The 12,920-nt window shown below is 47.7% G+C and overlaps 1 pseudogene; it reads left to right on the top strand.

Moving 5' to 3' along the window:
- The first annotated feature begins 568 nt into the window (after positions 1–568).
- Positions 569–10,657, top strand: LOC126024297 (kanadaptin-like; annotated as a pseudogene).
- Positions 10,658–12,920: the final 2,263 nt, after the last annotated feature.

Below are 12,920 nucleotides of genomic sequence, written 5' to 3'. Positions count from 1 at the left end.
CCTTCTGGCCTAACTTCACCGAAAAGCAAACAGCAAGAAGAGAGAGGGCCCAGGTAGGTCCTGCAATGCTTTAAAATCATTTGGGTGGTCTCAGCAAAGCGTTAACCTCGAGATCTGGGGCTTGTTGAAAAGCCGGAACAGAAGAGGCTAAAGAAGCCGAAAGGTTCCACTCCTCACTCCTCGCAACCGGATTCCAGGACTGTGGTGCGGGTCCCCAGCGCCGGGTTTGGGGGAATCCCAGGGATGCTCCCAGCCTTGAAGGTGGTGCCAGGAACTCCTAGAGGCCTCGGTACCGGAAATACACCTGACAGTCTGACACTTCCGGTCCTTGACAGGAAGTCACGCCCTCGGTTGCAACCCCGAATGAGGTCCCTCTCACCCCGGAAGTTCCCCGCGCACTTTTCCGCCGGGTTCTCGGCTTTTAAATTCCCTCGGTAATCGCCTCTACGTCACTCTCGGTGGCGTGCGGGAGCAGGTCTGAAACCGTGCGTGCCGCCCCCCCGAGAAACTGAGGAGAGCGGAACGCGCGGCGGAACGTCGAAACCGGAAGTGAAGGTTCCCTCAGGAGCGGCTTTGGAAGTTGCACAGCAGGCCCAAGATGGCCGCCGAGTTGACACCGTCGGACTCTTTGGCTGAAAATGAACTCGCCGACGACTTCAAGAAAGCGTCCCTGCCCTTGGCTCCTGCCCTGGGACCCCGAGGCCCAGAGCCTCCGTTACAGACCCTCTAGAGTCTGAGCAGGTGACGAAAGAGAGGCCCACGGCGTCGTTGGAGCCCAACGATGATGAACCCCTTGATGACCCACCAGCTAGGCCGCATCGCTTGCAGACCGAGAGTTCCCCGAGGGAGCCACCGCGGACCCCCAAAGGCGCCCCTCCACCCCTTTCCGAGAGCTACCGTGGGCCGGCCCCGCCACGGCGCCCTACAGCCTGGAGAATCTCAAGGGTGGCTCCATTCTGGGCACCCGGAGTCTGCAGGGCATGAGCTGCTGCCTGTTAGGGAGGCTTCCCGGCTGCCACGTGTGCCTGGGGCATCCTTCGGTGTCGAGGCACCACGCCTTGCAACACGGGGTGCTCAGCTCGGACGCAGATAGCGAAGGACCCCGGCCCGGCTTCTACCTCTACGATCTGGGGAGCACTCATGACACTTTCCTCAATAAAATCTGCATTCCACCCCGCCACTATTGTCGGGTGCATGTGGGGCACATGCTTCGCTTTGGAGGGAGCACCAGGCTCTTTCTCCTTCAAGTAAGTAAGGGTTTTTAAAACAACAACAACAACAAAACCACTAGGATGAGACGGAGATAGCATAGCGGTAGGGCTTTTTGCCTTGCATGCTGCTGAACCGGGATGGACAATCTCCGGCATTCTTTTTTTTTTTTTTTTTTTTTTTTTTTTTTTTGGTTTTTGGGCTACACCCGGCGGTGCTCAGGAGTTACTCCTGGCTATCTGCTCAGAAATAGCTCCTGGCAGGCATGGGGGACCATATGGGACACCGGGATTCGAACCAACCACCTTTGGTCCTGGATCAGTTGCTTGCAAGGCAAATACCACTGTGCTATCCATCCGGGCCCCGATCTCCGGCATTCTATGCGGTCCCCTGAGCCTGCCAGGAGCCATTCCTGAGTGCATGTGTAACCCCTGAGAGTCGTCGGGTGTGGCCTCAAAACCAAAACCAGGGAGCTGGAGAGATAGCACAGGGGTAGAGCGTTTGCCTTGCACGCAGCCCACCCAGGAATGGTTCGAATTCCGACATCCCATATGGTGCCCCCTGCGCCTGCTAGGAGTAATCCCTGAGCACCGCTGGGTGTGACCCCAAAACAAACGAACAAAAGACCACTAGGATGGAAATTATGGGGTGCTCTAGCTGAGATGCCTGGAGCTCCTTAAGAGTTCACTGAAGCCAGAGGAGATGCAAGAGGAGGAATCAGGACTCCAAACCTAACTGTTCCCTGAGAATGCCTCATCCCTAAAAGGGACCTTGATATTGACCTGAAATTGACCAGCGCATCCCCCTTTTCCTAAACCCCAAGTCTGTTGATGGCTTCTTTCTCCAGGGACCTGAGGAAGAGCAAGAGGCAGAATCCGAGTTGACCGTAACTCAATTGAAGGAAAGGCTCAAACAGCAGCAGATAATGTTGGAAAAGATGATGTTGGGATACGATTCGGATGAAGAGGAGGAAATGGAAACCACAGAGAGGAAGAAAACGACTAGTAATCTCGAGGACGAAGTGGGCTGCACCTGGGGGATGGGTGAGTCATTCCAGATGGCGCCCCAAGTTCATGTTGCAGATTCCTTTCCCCTCCCATCTTCCCGCCTTTCATGGCACCATTTGTCCACAAGCTTACACAGGGCAAAGATTGATTCTCAGATTTGAGAGGAGGATTGAGTAGACCAGTCTGCCTGGCAGATACGAAAAGTAGTAGGAAATTTAGACCGAATTGAGAGAATGAGAGTGCCACGCTGAGGAGCCTAAGTTGTTAGTTTTGTTTTTCATGGATAATGAAAGTAATCTGCTTTTAAAAATAGTAGTGGAAGTTGGGGTTAGAGTGATAGTACAGTACAGATTTCTGAGTTCATAACCAGGAGTAACCCCTGAGAGTCACCAGGTGTGCCCCCCCCCAAAAAAAAGTAATGGAGAGAAAAAATAAGGTGTCGTAAAAAAATGTTAGGTCTGGAACAATAGTACGAGTAGAGTGTTTGCCTTGCATAGGGCTAACCTGGGTTCAATCTTCAGTATCCTGGAGCCTGCCAGGAGTAATTTCTGAGTACTGCCAGGTATTGCCCAAAATCAAAACAAATTTTAATTTATCAGTTCAGAAAAAAATATGTGTATATATATATATATATATATATATATATATATTTGGTTTTGGGGTTACACTAGGCAGCACTCAGGGGTTACTCATGGCTATATGCGCAGAAATGGCTCCGGGAAGGCACGGGGGACCATGTGGGATGCCGGGATTCGAACCACCCTTGGTTCTGGGTCGGTTGCTTGCAAGGAAAATGCCCTACCACTGTGCTATCTCTCGGTCCCAGTTTAGAAAATCTTAAGCTATTCATTCGTCATACCATGGTTTCTAGTGTGTGGTTTTGTGGTGGTTGTTCCCTTTCCTTAATTTGTTTTCATCACTCAGAGCTATCTTTAATCAACCTTAAAGGCTAGTATGTCACTCCCATGCCGCAGCATGCCTCAAAAATCCTGAGCACTAAGTCAGAAATAGTCCAAAAAAAGTTTTGTCTTTGGGCTGGAGTGATAGCACAGTGGTAGGGCATTTGCCTTGCATGAAGCCAACCCCAGACAGACCCTGCTTTGATTCCCGGCATCCTATATGGTCTCCTAAGCCTGCCAGGTGCGATTTCTGAGCACAAAGTCATGAGTAACCTCTGAGTGCCACCAGGTGTGACCCAGAAACCATTTATTTGTTTAGTTTTTGAGTTTGGGGCCACACTCAGCAGCACACAAACTTTACTCTTGGCTCTGCTCTCAGAAATCACCCTTGGTAGTGGCTGGTCTGAGCACAGCAGGGAGGATATTTGCCTTGCATGCAGCTGACTCGGGATTCAATCTCCGGCATCCTGTATGGTTCCCCAAGCCTGCCAGGAGTAGCCCTGGATTGCTGCCCAGTATGGTCCAAAGAACAAAAAACAAAAAAATCACTCTTGGGGGCTGGAGTGGTGGTGCAGCGGTAGGCATTTGCCTTGAATACTGACCTAGAATGGACCGCAGTTCGATATCCCGGCGTCCCATATGGTCCCCCAAGCCAGGAACGATTTCTGAGCGCCTAGCCAGAAGTAACCCCTGAGCGTCACTGGGTGTGCCACCCCCATAAAAAAATTGACTCCTGGCAGACTCGGGGACCATATGGGATGCCTGGGATCAAACCTCAGTAGGCTACATGTAAGGCAACTCTTGTGTTAGTGTTAGTGTTAGTGTTGTGTTAGTGCTCTGCCCCCCCACCTTTTCAATCCCACAAATGAGTGCCGTTATTCTCTGTGTATGTCTCTCTTATTCATTCACTTTCCTAGATACTCTCCATGTCTGTCCAAGTATAAGAAGATTTTATGATTTCATTCTTCCTGATAGCTGCATAGTATTCCATGATGTAGCTATACCAGAATTTCTTTTTTTTTTTTGCGGGGGGGGGGGGTGGGTTGGGTCACACCCAGCAGCACTCAGGGGTTACTCCTAGTTCTGTGCTCAGAAATCACTCCTGGCACACACGGGGGACCATATGGGATGCCAGGATATGAACCACTGTTGGTCCTGGTTAGGTTGCTTGCAAGGCAAACACCCTACCACTGTGCTATCTCTCCGGCTCTTCACCCCTATTTTTAAAGAAGAAAAACATTTGTTAACTCTTAATTTTGGTGTTACAGGTTGCAAAGTTAAATGATGCAGAAAGGAAGCTCTCTGAAATTTCCAAGAAATTGAAAGCCTCCAACAGAGGTAAGGTAACAATTCACTTAATAATTATTTTGGGGGCATCTGCCTTGTGTGGTGGACTATTGTAGTCATGGAGGCTACTTGGTAAATGAGTCACACAGAACAGGTGTCCTTTCTAAGGAGTAGCAGGCATTTTAGTTTTTTTTGTATTGTTTTGGTTTTGGGGTCACATTGGCAATTGTTGCAGTTATTCTTGGTTCTGTGCTCAGGTGCACAGGGAACCATAGGGGATGCCTGGCATTGAACCCAGGTTAGCTATGTGTAAGACAAATGCCCTTCCTACTGTGCTATGGCTCTGGCCCCTACATGGCATATTAGAACTTGAAAGAATATTCTAAGTTATGTGACTTCATCTTTTAATAGGAAGAGAAGCAAAATGAAGTCCCAAGGTCTCCTGAATGGCTATAAACTATTCCCTTACTCCTAGTACAAAGATGTTCTTTATCTAGCTTTGTATTAGTAGGTTTTCTGTGGAAACTTCAGCTGAATGTTCAAAGAGTCGGCACCATCTTTTGTTTGTTTCTTTGGGAGCCATACCTAATGGTGCTCAGAGGTCACTCCTGCCTCTGAACTCAGGACTCACCTGGCAGTGATTGGGGGACCATTCAGGATGTGGCGGATCCAACCCAGGTTGGCCCTATGCGAGGCCCTTCCTGCTGTACTATAGCTCCAGCCTAGTAGGGCCCATCTCTTCCCATCTCCTCAACAGCTCTCTCGGGGTCCCCGTCCCAGGACTCCTTAGATGCCTTCTGTCAGAGATGAAATCCGGGAGTGCGTTGGATGGCGTGTCCCGGAAGAAGCTGCACCTGAGGACTTTTGAGCTGAGGAAAGAACAACAGAAACTCAAAGGATTGATAAAGATCGTAAAGCCAGCAGAGATTCCAGAACTCAAAAAGTAAGTCTTGGTTCTGTTGGGAATTTTAAGTAAGCATGGTAGTAGAGAAAGCAGTTTGAAATCTCACTTTATCTTTCTAGATAATTTTTTTGTTTTTGTTTTTGGGCCACACCTACGGGTTACTCCTGGCTATGTGTCAGAAATCGCTCCTGGGATGCTAGAGCGATAGCACAGTGGTAGGGCATTTGCCTTGCATGTAGCTGATCTAGGACGAACCTGGGTTCTATCTCCAGCATCCCGTATGGTCCCCCCAGCCAGGAGTGATTTCTGAGCACATAGCTAGGAGTAACCCCTGAGATTCACCGGGTGTGGCCCCAAACCCCCTCCCAAAATAAAATAAAATAAAGAAATTGCTCCTGGCTCCGGGGACCATATGGTATGTGCTATTGTTCCAGCCCCTCTAGATAGTCTTTTTAGAATGAAAGAAATTCCTTAAAGTACAGAAAGCAGAGGTTTCAGAGGAGCTCAAACTCATTTTATTTGTGAAAATAGATTCCTAAGGAATTTTGAGTTGGGTTCAATCTCTGTCATCCCATATGGTCACACTGAGTCCCATCAGCAATCCTTAAGTGTAGAGCCAGGAATTAACTCTTGAGCACCACCTGGGTGGGACTCCAAAAATGAACAAAAAAGATGCAGTGTACTAAGGACTTCCACCTAAAGCCAAGCATCCTTTTTTTGTTCTTGTGTTTATAGGCCACACCCTGTGGCTCTCTGGCTATTCCTAGCTCTGTGCTCAGTATTCAGTTCTGGCAGGGCTCAGGGGACCATATGGATCGAACCCAGCTTGGCCATGTGTGAGCAAGCACCCTCCCCACTATTCCTTCAGCCCCGAGCAGTCATTTTTTGGTCTGGCCTTGAGAAGTCCCTCTAGCCACCTGTTGGTGCCATGTCTGCTGAAGTACAAAAGCTGTGCTCTGTGTAGGAGAAGCATGGGCCCCATCACTCTGTCGCATCACTGCCCATCCTGGTGGATTCTGCTCCGAGCTGTCCCTTCCCTTCCCTTTGCTCATTCTCAGCCCTGCCTTGTGTCCACAGCCATTGTGAACCCAGATAAGCACTCCAAACAGAGGGTCTTTCCCAGGGTTCTTGTCCTTTTACTCTCACACAGGGTTTCTGAATCTCTGGGCCTCCTTTTATTTGGTTTTGTTTTTGCTTTTGGGCCAGACTGAGATGCTCAGGGTCTACTCCCAGCTCAATGCCCGGGTTATTCATGATGGTGCCCCAGGGTCAGACAGTCAAGGATAGAATCTGGGCCTCCCCTTTGCTGTTCCCATGGTCCATCTTTGCTGCATGTGCTCATTATAATGTAAACTGCAAATAAATAATGCCTGAGTCCTCTTTATTTTTCTTCCTTCCCTTTCCTTTATTGTTCTTGTTAGAGGGACCTGGGATCACATACCTGGGCTGTGGTGCTGTCCACGGTCACTGTGAGCCCTCTGTAGAGGTTGGATGAAAATAGACCTTTACACCTAGCAACTGTGCCTCTGTGGTTCTCTGTTGCTGGTAACCTTTGTCCTAGAGACATCATGTCTTAGATGTAGCTCTTGTAGCATGTTGCAAATTATAAACCAAACTAGCAGTCTTGTTGGGGGTAGGGCACAACCAGTGGTACTCAGGGGCTACTCCTGGTTCTGTGCCCAGGAATTACTTCTGGTGGTGCTCAGGGGACTATATGGATGCTGAAGATTGAACTCAGGTCTTCCGAGTACAAGACAAATGTCCTGCCCTTTGTACTATCTCTGGCCTCTAGTAGATTTATCTTAGTAGGCCCCTTTATGCTCTGTATTTCAATGACAGTCATTATCATCATTGTGCAGACTCTGCTGGCCAGAACTATATGTTTGGATATTTCTTTGGGGGAAATGTCTTGTTAAAATTTCCTTTATTGAAAAAAAAAATTTCCTTTATTGGTATCATGTTTTTAGGTAAAACCTTGGTTTTGCTGGAATTGAAGCCTGTGATTATTCTGTCTTCCTAGGACTGACAGTCAGACTACAGATGCAGGAAACAAGGCTAAAAAACTTACATTGCCACTGTTTGGTGCCATGAAAGGAGGAAGCAAATTTAAGTTATAAACAGGCACAGTGGGGGTAAGTTGTGAATTGGGATGTTGAACTTTTAGCTTTGGAGGAGCTTGGTATGTTGGAAGGTGAGTAACATTGTATTTTAAAACCATAATGCTAAACCTCTTATAGCATTTAATATTCCCAATAATAAAAAGGAGAAATAAAAACTTTATTAAGTAAATGTGGATGTCGGAACTACAATGTTATTCATAATTGAGTTTCAGGCGTACAATGTACCAACACCAATCCCTCCACCAAAGTCCCCAATTTCCCTTCCACCCTGTACTTTTTTCCTTCCCTGCCCCCTTCCTTTTGGGCACTATAGTTTACATTACTATTACTGATTGGATTTTATACATGTCACTTTACTTAAAAATAAGGGGGATTTGGGGCCGGGAAGGTGGCGCTATAGGTAAGGTGTCTGCCTTGCAAGCGCTAGCGTAGGACGGACCGCGGTTCCATCCCCCGGTGTCCCATATGGTCCCCCCAAGCCAGGGGCGATTTCTGAGTGCATAGCCAGGAGTAACCCCTGAGCGTCAAAATGGGTGTGGCCCAAAAACCAAAAAAAAAAAAAAAAAAAAAATAAGGGGGATTTTAAAACACACAGAAACTTCTTTTTTTTTTTTTTGTTTTTTGGGCCACACCCAGTGATGCTCAGGGGCTACTCCTGGCTAAGCGCTCAGAAATTGCTCCTTGCTTGAGGACCATATGGGATGCTGAGGGACCGAACCACGGACTATCCTAAGCTAGCACACACAAAGCAGACGCCTTAACGCTTGCACCACTGCTCCGGCCCCCACAGAAACCTTTTTTTATATCGAGTTAATTCTGAACTTTTTTGGGGGGAAGCTCAGATTACTCATAACAGTTAAAGAAAAGAAAAGAAAGTGCTGTGAACTTGAGATCGGGTTAGCACATGGCCTTTCCATGTGGGAGCCCACCCTGGGTTGAATTTCTGGCAGTGTTCGGAACCCAAGCACCTTGCTGGGAATATTCAACACAGGAAGGTGGACTGTGGACTGTGGGCATGACTAGGTCCTCTTTCCCAAGATGATTCTTCGGGTTTTCTTTTCAGTTTGGGATTATCAAGAATCAATCATTTCACACCACTAAATTTTCAGGCAATAATAAGAGGCACAATAAGAATGCCTATTTTTTTTCATTTATGATGAACATTGTTTTCAACCAAGACTTGCCTGCATGAAATCTTTATTATTATATAATAACAACGTCTCTGTGCTGGCTCTGGTTTATAATAATTTTTGCTTTAGACTAATATGTGTCTATGACATGGGAATGCTTACTTCCTATAGGGGAAGAAACAGGGTTCAAGTTTTAAATACAAGGACCAGCCATCATTTAATAACTATATTTGCAAACAAATTCAGACCGGAGTCTTGCATTTTATGATGTTTGTTTTCTCCTATTTGAGTTTATCACTGCTATATGTTTTTATTTTATGTGCTTTCCAATTCATAATCAACTTTTTTGTTTTTTGGTTTAGGGGTCATATCCGGTGGCACTCAGGGGTTACTTCTGGCAATAACACCTCTGGTTCAGAAATTGCTCCTGGGGGCCTGAGAGATAGCACAGCGGTAGCCCGTTTGTCTTGCACGCAGCTCATCCAGGACAAACAGTGGTTCGAATCCCAGCATCCTATATGGTCCCCATGCCTGCCAGGAGCTATTTCTGAGCACAGAGCCAGGAGTAACCCCTGAACACTGCAAGGTATGATCCAAAAAAAAAAAAAGGAAGAAATCACTCCTAGCAGATTCAGGACCATATGGGATGCCGGGGACTGAACCCAGATCCATCCTAGGTCAGCCACATGCAAGGCAAAAACCCTGCCACTATGCTATCACTCTCGCCCATGAATTAATTTTTTTTTTATTTTTGGGCCACACCCAGTGACACTCAGGGGTTACTCCCGGCTACACAGTCAGAAATTGCTCCTGGCTTGGGGGACCATATGGGACACCAGGGGATCAAACTGCGATCTATCCTAGGCTAGCACTGGCAAGACAGATGCCTTACCCCTTGCGCCACCTCTCTGGCTCCAATAAAGAGTTAGATACTTTTTTGTGTGTGTTTGAGACATACCCGGCGGCATTCAGGGATTACTCTGGCAGGCTCAGGGATCGAACCCAGGTTGTCCCTGTGCAAGGCAGACGCCCTACTGGCTGTGTTATCACTCCGACCTCCCATGAATTAATTTTGAAATTAATCAAGAGCTGTGTTGAGACGTAGTCACCAAGTAAAATTTCATATGAAATTCCAGCTTCCTGTAGCTTCCGCAGGCTCCGCCCACTGAGGCATTGGTGCTCCATGTTGAACTGACCTTCTGGAGGACTTTGATCTCTCCATCACGATGGATAATTTACTTTATCCATGGGTTTGGTCCTTCACAGAAGTTACCCCCCAAGCGCCCAGAACTCCCTCCGGCCCTGCTGACAACCAAAGACGAGCCTGAAGTAGAGGAGGAGGAAGAGGAAGAAGAGGAAGGAAACAAAGAGAAGGGAGAGGCTGAAAGGAGTAGAATGGAAGCTGGAAGCAGCAGACTGCAGCCGGAAATGAACCCAGAAGAAACAGTGTGGGAAACAGCTCCCCTGACCTTAGGAGTCCTCAGGAAACAAAGGACCCTGGTAAAGTCTTTCCTCCTTCCTCTGCACTGAGGGCTGATGTATTAACTGCAGCTGCGTTTGGGAAAAGCAGAGCCAGTTCTTTTCTTTTTTTGTTTTGGGGCCACACTTAGCAATGCTCAGGGATTACTCCTGGCGGTACTTGGGGGACCACCTGGGATGCCATCTGTTGAAAGGCCAGCACCCTTATTTCTGTACCATCACTCTGGCCCCGCACACCTAGATGTTGCTTGTGTGTTTATTGATTCCATGGCCTCAAAAAACATAATTCTTGATCTTTTTTTCACTGTTTATTATTGTACTAGAAAGACACTATTTCCGGCCCACTTTACACTATGACAGTTGAAAACTGGATTCTCAACCCACAACTGTTCTAGAGTAACCCTGAGTGACAATTGCTGTCTGCTCAGGGCATTTGGGATGGGCTGAGGCCAGTGCCAGCTTGGAGGTTCAGGATAAGCCTCCCGGCTCATTTTCCCTCTTACTGGCACAGGGACCTACCTTAGTGTAATTGTACCACTGGCCTAAACATCAGACCCTTACAGAGCTTTCTATCCTGTTGTACCTTGCAGAGACGCTGACGCATAACAATTACCTATCTTAGGAAAGATTTTATGAAAATGATAAAAGAGAATTGTTCCCAAAATGTTTTTTCTGGCATAAGATATATGACTCAGCATATAAGGTTCTGGGGTCAACCCTCAGTACTTCACTCTAAAGGAAAGTGACCCAGGATGGACTGCTGTTTGATCCCCCAGCATCCCATATGGTCCCCCAAGCCAGGAGCAGTTTCTGAGCACTTAGCCAGGAGTCCCTGAGCGTCACTGAGTGTGGCCCAAAAAAAACAAAACAAAATAATAATCTGCTTTGGTGCTGCATTTTCTAGAAAGCTCATCTCAGCCCTGCCACACAGAATAGGCTGAATATGATCAGGAGGTTAGCTGAAGGGCCACACCTTGCGAGGATCCCTCAGGCAAGTAGTGGAGCTGACTTTCCAGGGTACACACAGCAGTGAGGGGCACCCCAGAGGGGCAGAGAGATCAGCCTTAAGATTCACTTGACACACAATGCCGCTGGGCACAGGGCAGAGCCACACTAGGGCCAAATCCTCATATCTGTGGGAGATACTCTGAAACCCAGTGGATGCCCGGTACTGCCTCCGCCCCTTAACATCACCTTTGCCCTCTTCATACTGATTATTGGGGTGAAGCGTCACTGACACACTGGGTACAGCAGGAGAGCAACAATAACCAATGAGAATGCATAGTAGCAGTGTGGAAACAGACCACAGTGAAGGTTACAGGACTAGTGTCTGTCAGGGTATCTGCATGTGCAGAGTTTAGTTTTCACTTAGGTTTACACTGAGGGTTTCTGTACCCAGAACTGCTCTTGGCTATGTGTTTGGGTTCACTTTCAGGGCTGGTTTAGGGACCACGTGGCTGATAACTGAACCAGAGCTTTTTGCACTTGCTTGTGGGATACCCTAGAGCTCTCTCTGGCTCCAGTTGATATTCCTGGAGGGGCACCATATCGGGTGCTGAGGATGGATCATAGGTTGGCCAGCACTCTCTCTACTGTATTATTCCTCCAGCCCTAGCACATAATGTTCTTACGTGGCTTATTCCTGGGTAATTGAAACTGGAGAGTGCAAGAAGGATTTGGGCTGCTGGGTACAAATGGTTTCTGTTGGGTGCTGGTCTACCTAACAGAAGGTGTTAAAGGGCCTTTTCTTTCTCCTCTGCACCACCTTTGGCCCTGCTCCCAGCCACAGAGCACCTGAGGCCTTTATGTTTCCCTTGGCTAACCAAAGTTCTGAGCAACTTGACCTTTTCCAGGGAGTATTCAAATGACTGAGAGAAGTTGGTTGAAAAGTTGGCTTCTGCCAGGATTAGGGCACTTGCCATGTGCATGGTGACCCTGGTTTGATCCCCAGTACCTCGGATGGCCCCCTGAGCACTGCCAAGAATGATTCCCGAGTACAGAGCCAGAGTATAAGCCGTGAGCACAGATGGATGTGTCCAAAACAAGAAAAACATAACAAAATGAAAAAAAGGGCCTCTTAAAAGGATCGCTTTGTTTCTGGACCTGTTAGTTCGGCTTTCCCTGCTGATGATCCTGTAGAGTAGTAGAATCAACCCCGTTTTTCTTGACCCACTCTGATGTGAGATGATGCTTCAGCTTGTAGAAGAGCCTGAGGGTTTGGAAACTTGGGGTTCATGAAGAGGAAACTAAGTAGAGTTTTTAGAGGTAGGAAGGTTTTTGAGGAGAACTGGAATATCTATTTTTCATTGCTTCTCCATGTCATGGTGATAACAGGCGCTTATACCCTCGGGTGACTTGGGCATTCAGTCCATATCCGACTGCTGCTCCTGTGTCTGGCTGAGAGGCTCACACTCCTGTTCGCTGGGAGTTGCACTGACTGAGGCTGTGCTTATTGGGGGCAGCTGTAGAAGCTTCACACGCCCACCTCTGGCCTCCTCTTCGCTGCTCACATTTCTTTCTAGTGTGGGGCTTGGTGAATGTTGTGTCCCCTTTATTTTTACGATAGTTGGTTCCAAGTACCTGGCCCAGCACCAGGGATTGCAACTGCAGCATGGCCAGATTCGGGACAGAGACACTGTGCTTGGCTCATGGGAGAACTAGTGACTTGCCAGGCAGCTGCTTGAAGCTTCTGTGCCTAGCTGGCTCCCGGGCCCCATGGACTCAGTAATTATCAAGCTCTTCAGAGTGTTTTATTTTCTTTTCTGATTTATTGTGAAATAGCTGATCTCTCTTTTCTCCCCTCCTTGTCTTAACTTAGCATCAAAGAGTGAAAATGAGGAAAGTAAAGGTGAATTAAAGAAAAAGAAACCACCTGGTTCAGGGAA

This window comes from Suncus etruscus, chromosome 12, assembly GCF_024139225.1.
Source record: "Suncus etruscus isolate mSunEtr1 chromosome 12, mSunEtr1.pri.cur, whole genome shotgun sequence".
Lineage (NCBI taxonomy): Eukaryota > Metazoa > Chordata > Mammalia > Eulipotyphla > Soricidae > Suncus > Suncus etruscus.
Note: the sequence above shows the minus strand (reverse complement) of the source record. Positions and strands in the feature narration are given on the sequence as shown.